The following is a 6,000-nucleotide window of genomic DNA, read 5'->3' on the forward strand; positions in this document are numbered from 1 at the left end:
GGACCATCTTTGCTCCAGTCTAACCTCCGTCCGGCTGCCAGAGAAAACAGAGCGCCAGTCAGGGCATTTGGAGTCTCGCAGCATAAGGAAGATAACATGGGCCTTTGAACTCAGCACTGCTAGTTTTGAACCAAGCTGTGCCCTTACCAACTATCTAACCTTGGGGAAGTCACTTTAATCTTTCTGAGGTCTGGTTTCTTCATCTTTAGATTGGAGATAAATAGGCCTATATTACAGAATTAAATATAGTATGTAAAGCATCCAGCATACTGCAAGCCACAAAGCAAAGGAGACACTTAATAAATGCCAGTGCTCTGCTCCCTACTCCGCTCTCTACATTTTAGCCAAAACCTGCCACTTCGGCTTATTTCTTCTCACTAACTCCTCTCCCTTCCCACAACACACACACACACACACACACACACACACACACACCCCCTTACACCTGTGCATTTCTGCCTCTCAACCATTGCTCAAGCTGTTCCTTCTCCCAGGAATAAACTCCCTCCAAGGCCCAGCATAAATTCTCCACCTTCAGGAATCCTCTGATCATGCTGGGATTGATTTCTCCTTCTCCCAGACTCCCACTTTGTTTACATTCCTTACTACATTTACCATAGTCAGTCTGATTTCAGTTATTTATGTACTTATCTATCTTCCAAACTACACTGGAGGGAGAAGGTTCTGAGAAGACAATTATTTATAGGAGGGCAGGAAATGTGTTGTTTTCCTCTGTGTGTATTTCTCAATACCAGGGTCTTGTACATAGCAAGAGCTCAATATGTGCTTATTGAATTGAATCTTTCCATCCTATACTGGGAATCTTTACAGAAAGATCCTGGACTGAGTTCATTCTAAAACTGCATTTACTGCCTGACTTGATAAATAGGGAATTTTTGAAGTACATGAATATTCCTAAAGTAAGATCCACTAATACTCATGTGGGCTTGTTTCATTCCTTCATCCATTCTTTCAATACACTCTGGACTCTTCTTGGGATCTCTCTCCAACACACAAGGAGACATTGCTGGGACAACATTTCTCACTCACGGAGATCTGGGAGCAAGCTCTTGGAGAACTGCTCCACCCCACTGCGTAGGAGGTGACTGTCATTAAAACCATACTAAAACCCAGAGTCGTGGAATTGGAAAATAGATCTGAATGATCTGCCTTAGTTTCCAAGCTATAACATAGAGTTAAAAACACTTAAAACAGTGTCTGGAACACAGCAAGTGTACAATAAATGTTAGATGTTGTTTTAACGACGAAGTAGACTGGAAAAAACAGAGTCATGACATTTCACTTCTAGAACTATCTCCACTACTGACTGATTCCTTGTGCAATCTTTTTTTTTTTTTTTTGAGACAGAGTCTTGCTCTGTCACCCAGGCTGGAGTGCAATGGTGCAATCTCAGCTCACTGCAACCTCTGCCTCCTGGGTTCAAACGATTCTCCTGCCTCAGCCTCCCAAATAGTTGAGATTACAGGTGCTTGCCACCACGCACAGCTAATTTTTGTATTTTTAGTAGAGATGGGGTTTCACCATGTTGGTCAGGCTGGTCTCGAACTTCTGACCTCAGGTGATCCACCTGCCTCGGCCTCTCAAAGTGCTGGGATTACAGGTGTGAGCCACACAGCTGGACTCCTTGTGCAATCTCGATCAAGTCCTTTCCCCATCTATAAAATGGTGGCAGAACCAGATGGTTGGTTCCCAAGCTCCTTCTACCTTCGACCATGTATATTTTTTCTGTGATCAAGAAATAACTTTCTCTTCCACATGCTGAGGCTGTTGGCAAGGGAAAATGTGCATTTATAGCTGCTGGTCCCCAGATGGGAGGAACCACTGTTTCCCAAGGCCAAGGGCAGAGTGACTGATTAGAAAACCACCTGTGAGTTTTCCCCTGTTTAAACTGTACTATTAATACACCCAGTGCAGGTCTCTGAACAGAGCATTACCTACCTTCCAACAAAACTCACAGTCAAGGCAAGACAAGAGCCTGAAAACAATGGCTGCAATGAAGAATCCTTGCTTGTGCAGAACTATTGTACTTTCCTGCTTTTGATGCCTGTAATTAGGGCATCAATCTAAACTAGGGCCCTCCTTAGGCCCAAAGAGGAGGAAAAACACAAAGTCCCATTCTGAACCTGACAGCTCATAAAACAAGGGCCAAAGCTAGTAAATAAAAAATGTCACTGACTCATTTAACCACAAACACTGCAGAGGCCTACTATGTGCTGGCCCTATTCTGGGCAGAGGAGGAAGGAAAGAGACATGGTGCCTTGCCACCTACCTACTCAGAGTACATATGGAGTGTACATACCCCTAGGTAGACTATGATGAGAGTTACATTAGAGGGTCAGCCTCTGCCACAGAAGACAGAAAGGGGAACAAGTAATCCAGCAGAAGGCTCAGAAAAGCTTCACCACGGAGGCCACATGAGATGTAAACTTTGAAAGATGAGGAGGAGGACGGAAATCCAGGAAGAGGGAATATAAGCAAAAGCTTGAGCAGGAACATGCAGGGAGTGTTTGAGAAGCAGAGACTTGGCTGGGCACGGTGGCTCACACCTGTAATCCCAGCACTTTGGGAGGCACAGGCAGGCAGATCACCTGAGGTCAGAAGTTTGAAACCAGCCTGGCCAACATGGCGAAACCCCATCTCTACTAAAAATACAAAAATTAGCCAGGTGTGGTGGTTCATGCCTGTAATCTCAGCTACTCAGGAGGCTGAGGCAGAGAATCACTTGAACCTGGGAAGCAGAGGTTGCAGTGAGCCAAGATTGCGCCGCTGCACTCCAGCCTGGGTGACAAAGTGAGACTCCATCTCAAAAAAAGGAGAAACAGAGACAACTAGTTTATTTTGACTGGACCACAGGTTGCAGGTTTGGGAAAACCAGGGGAAACAAGGAGGGGAGAAGTTTGGGAACAAATGGTGGAGGAACTTGTCTGAGGCTGGAGTCTAAACTCTACATCAAGCTTGTCCAACCCACGGCCCTGGATGGCTTTGAATGTGGTCCAACACAAATTCGTAAATGTTCTTAAAACACTGAGATTTTTTTTTTTTGCAATTTTTTAAAAAGCTCATCAGCTATTGTTAGTGTTAGCGTATTTTATGTGTGGCCCAAGACAATTCTTCTTCTTCCAATGTGGCCCAGGGAAGCCAAAAGATTGGATACCACTGCTCTATAAAGTAAGCAGTGACGCCCACCAAGGTTTCCGAGCAGTGTCTCAGGAAGAGCGCAGGGGCACCCATGAAGATGATGCAAAAGGAACCAAGTAATTAAATTACTCTGGGACCACATTACAGGAGACCACATGCACTTCCTAAACACGTGCTGGGCTCTGACAGCTCCTGCTCACAGAGCTTCCCTCTCCCATGGCTTGGCTTCATGCAATCTGAGCTGCCATCTCCCGCAACTGTCAATATCTGCAAAATACCAGAGTAACAGAACTCCTGACCAACTCTCTGGATTACAGACAGAGAAGCGTTGAGGTGGGAGCAGATGGGCAGAGGGGGCACCAAAGCCTCTAGCTGGCTCAGTTCCATATAAAACCCAACCCTAGATTTCCTCTTCACATCACTTCCAGCCGCCCTCTAATGAAGGGCTGAAGCTAAGGAGAGTGGGCTGAAATCACCCAGCTGATGGGTGGTGATCCAGTGAGACACTACACCTACTGTCCAGCATGTGCCTGGCACATGGACAGTGGTGCCCTTCCCATTCTGCAGGGTCAGTTCCATCTGTAAATCCCACTGAGGCTTCAAGGCCCAGGTCACGTCAACTCTTCTCTCAGAGCCTTTCTAAAGTACCCCAATCCAAAACGACTGAGCTCCTAGAAATCACAGCTACCATGTATTCAGCACCCATTACATAACAGGTGCCATACTAGGTGACTTCCATATAATCCTATTCAACCTTCACAATGGACCCTATTATGGCCATTTCCTAGGGAAGAAAGTGAAGCTCTGTGAGGGGAAGCGGACTTGCCCCAGGACACACAGCTAAGAGGTGGAAGAGATGAGATCTGAACCCAGGACTCCCTGACCCTGAAGTTGAGCACTTCTAACAACACTTCATTCCTGTGAGCCTGCCTGCCTCTGATCTGCCACTGACAGGGGGCTTGGAGCTCTCTAGGAAGACAGGGTGCACCTGACACTCTTATTACCTTTCCCTGTGGACAGCCACCCACACAGGCAGGAGCCTTCACATACTGAAAATAAACGAAAACAATTAATTTAAAAATAACGCAGTACACAGATTTCTCAAATTCCTCACGTGAAAAACTTCATGACACTGGACTGCCTGAGCCCTGTGCCCAGCCATAGCCTCGGTCCTGATCCCTGGGAGAGACTGAGTCTCAAACGGGCCACAGAGTAAGCGCCATCTCGGACACCGGCCGCGCCCCTACCCCAGGCACAGACGGAGCCCCGACAGGTCGTAGACAGCTCGAGACAGTCCTGAAAAGCGTCCCCTTAGGCTGTCCCTCCGCAGCTGAATCGGGTCGTGACCTCGGGCCGCCGTGAAGGCCCTGACTGCCCCCTTCCGGGCACACGAACTCACAGACCCCGGCCCCACTTAGCTCGGAGGAATACCTCGCAGGTCTCGCTTTTACCTTCGCTGGCTCCCGCCGGGGAGCGGTCGCGCGCACCCCTATCTGCTGATCGCTCCTCCGAGAACGCGGAAGAGGCGGTGCTAGATCCAGGGGGTGGGCCCGACCAGAGAGGGGCGTGAGGAGGCGGAGCTGCGCCTGTGCCCTGATGGCTACGCGGGGCCGCCTGGGGGAAGGGGACTCGAGCTGAGCGAACTGCGCAGGCGTGACAGAGAAGAGGCGGGGAGAGGGGAGATTACTCCCAAGTGGGTGGGGCTTAGCTCTTCCGGCGCTTTCTTTTCCGAATGGAGGGTGGAGAAGCCCGGGAACGAAGGAGGCTGCGTGCGGCAGGTGTAATTAACATGCACTGAGCGCTTCTGCAGGCCAGGAAGGAATTTTAAAATGCCTTTTAAATGTAGGGAAACGCTGCTAGACTTTTCTAAAACGGGGGCCAATTCTGCACAATTTCTTTAAAGGTCTGAGTGCCTAGAATTTCACTATAAGAGTTTCTACTTGAGTACATTATCCCCAGTAGTTCAAAATTTTTAAAACTTTTGAAAGTTCATTTATTGGGGAAAAACAATTGTAAATGGGTTAATGCCTCAACCAGCCTCCCCACATCCCCTTCCCAAGTCTGCAGCTGCGATGAGAAAGGATGAGAGTGTGGACTGGGATTTAATTCAGGTGCTGACTCTGAGTGATGGAGGTAAACATGCCTTCTCCGCCTGTCTCAGGATTATTGTGAGGATTTGGTAAGCAAGGCTAGTTAAAGAGCCCCAGGATTTGCTTCCCATCATCCACCTGACAAACATTTGTTCCCTGTCTTGTCAGGGCTGTCCCGATTGGGAATATTAGCGAACATTCAGGACTTTGCTAGATTTCCCAATCTGGGTGAAGGCTGGAGAGGGGGAAGATCAAGCTTCTGTGTTCACTCCCTTCTGGAATCCTGCGGTCCAACCTGAGGGCCCCTATGTATCCTGACTTCTCCCACTTATCACCTTCCGTGGAGGCCCACCCAAGTTTCAAGTCTTCAGAGGCCCTGCTTGCCTGTTCCCTTCCCTGTTGCCTGTCTCAACAGCTTAAGAGACTCAGGACCTATGTTCCAGGTTCTCAAAGTTGCTATGTCCCTCACATGGCAACCAAGTTCAGTTAACACCTTTGAGGACTCTGGAGGTGCTCAGAGAAAGGAGGGCTCTCCCAAAGCAGGTGGAGCTCTAGTCATGCCTGTGGCTCATTTCACCACATATTCCACAGCTTGCTGTGGGATAGGGAGGACAGTGGCAACAGGAAACCTGAGGCTGCAGTGTTTATGGGAGCCAGGGGTGATGCAGCATCCTTTACTCAATAGGTGGATACTCTGCCCTAGGCTGGAGAGGATGGCTTACTATCTAGGTCCCTGCTCCAAATATTGTTA

The 6,000-nt window shown here is 48.4% G+C and overlaps 1 protein-coding gene across 1 annotated transcript in view; it reads right to left on the reverse strand.

Moving 5' to 3' along the window:
* MKNK1 (MAP kinase interacting serine/threonine kinase 1) overlaps positions 1-4,675 on the reverse strand; it is a 46,144-nt gene extending 41,469 nt beyond the window's left edge. Inside the window, exon 1 of the mRNA XM_025357833.1 lies at positions 4,611-4,675. The gene's annotated coding sequence lies outside the window, so the exon portion shown is untranslated. The remainder of the gene's footprint in view (positions 1-4,610) is intronic.
* Between the last annotated feature and the right edge of the window lie 1,325 nt (positions 4,676-6,000).

This window comes from Theropithecus gelada, chromosome 1 (genome assembly GCF_003255815.1).
Source record: "Theropithecus gelada isolate Dixy chromosome 1, Tgel_1.0, whole genome shotgun sequence".
Taxonomy (NCBI): domain Eukaryota; kingdom Metazoa; phylum Chordata; class Mammalia; order Primates; family Cercopithecidae; genus Theropithecus; species Theropithecus gelada.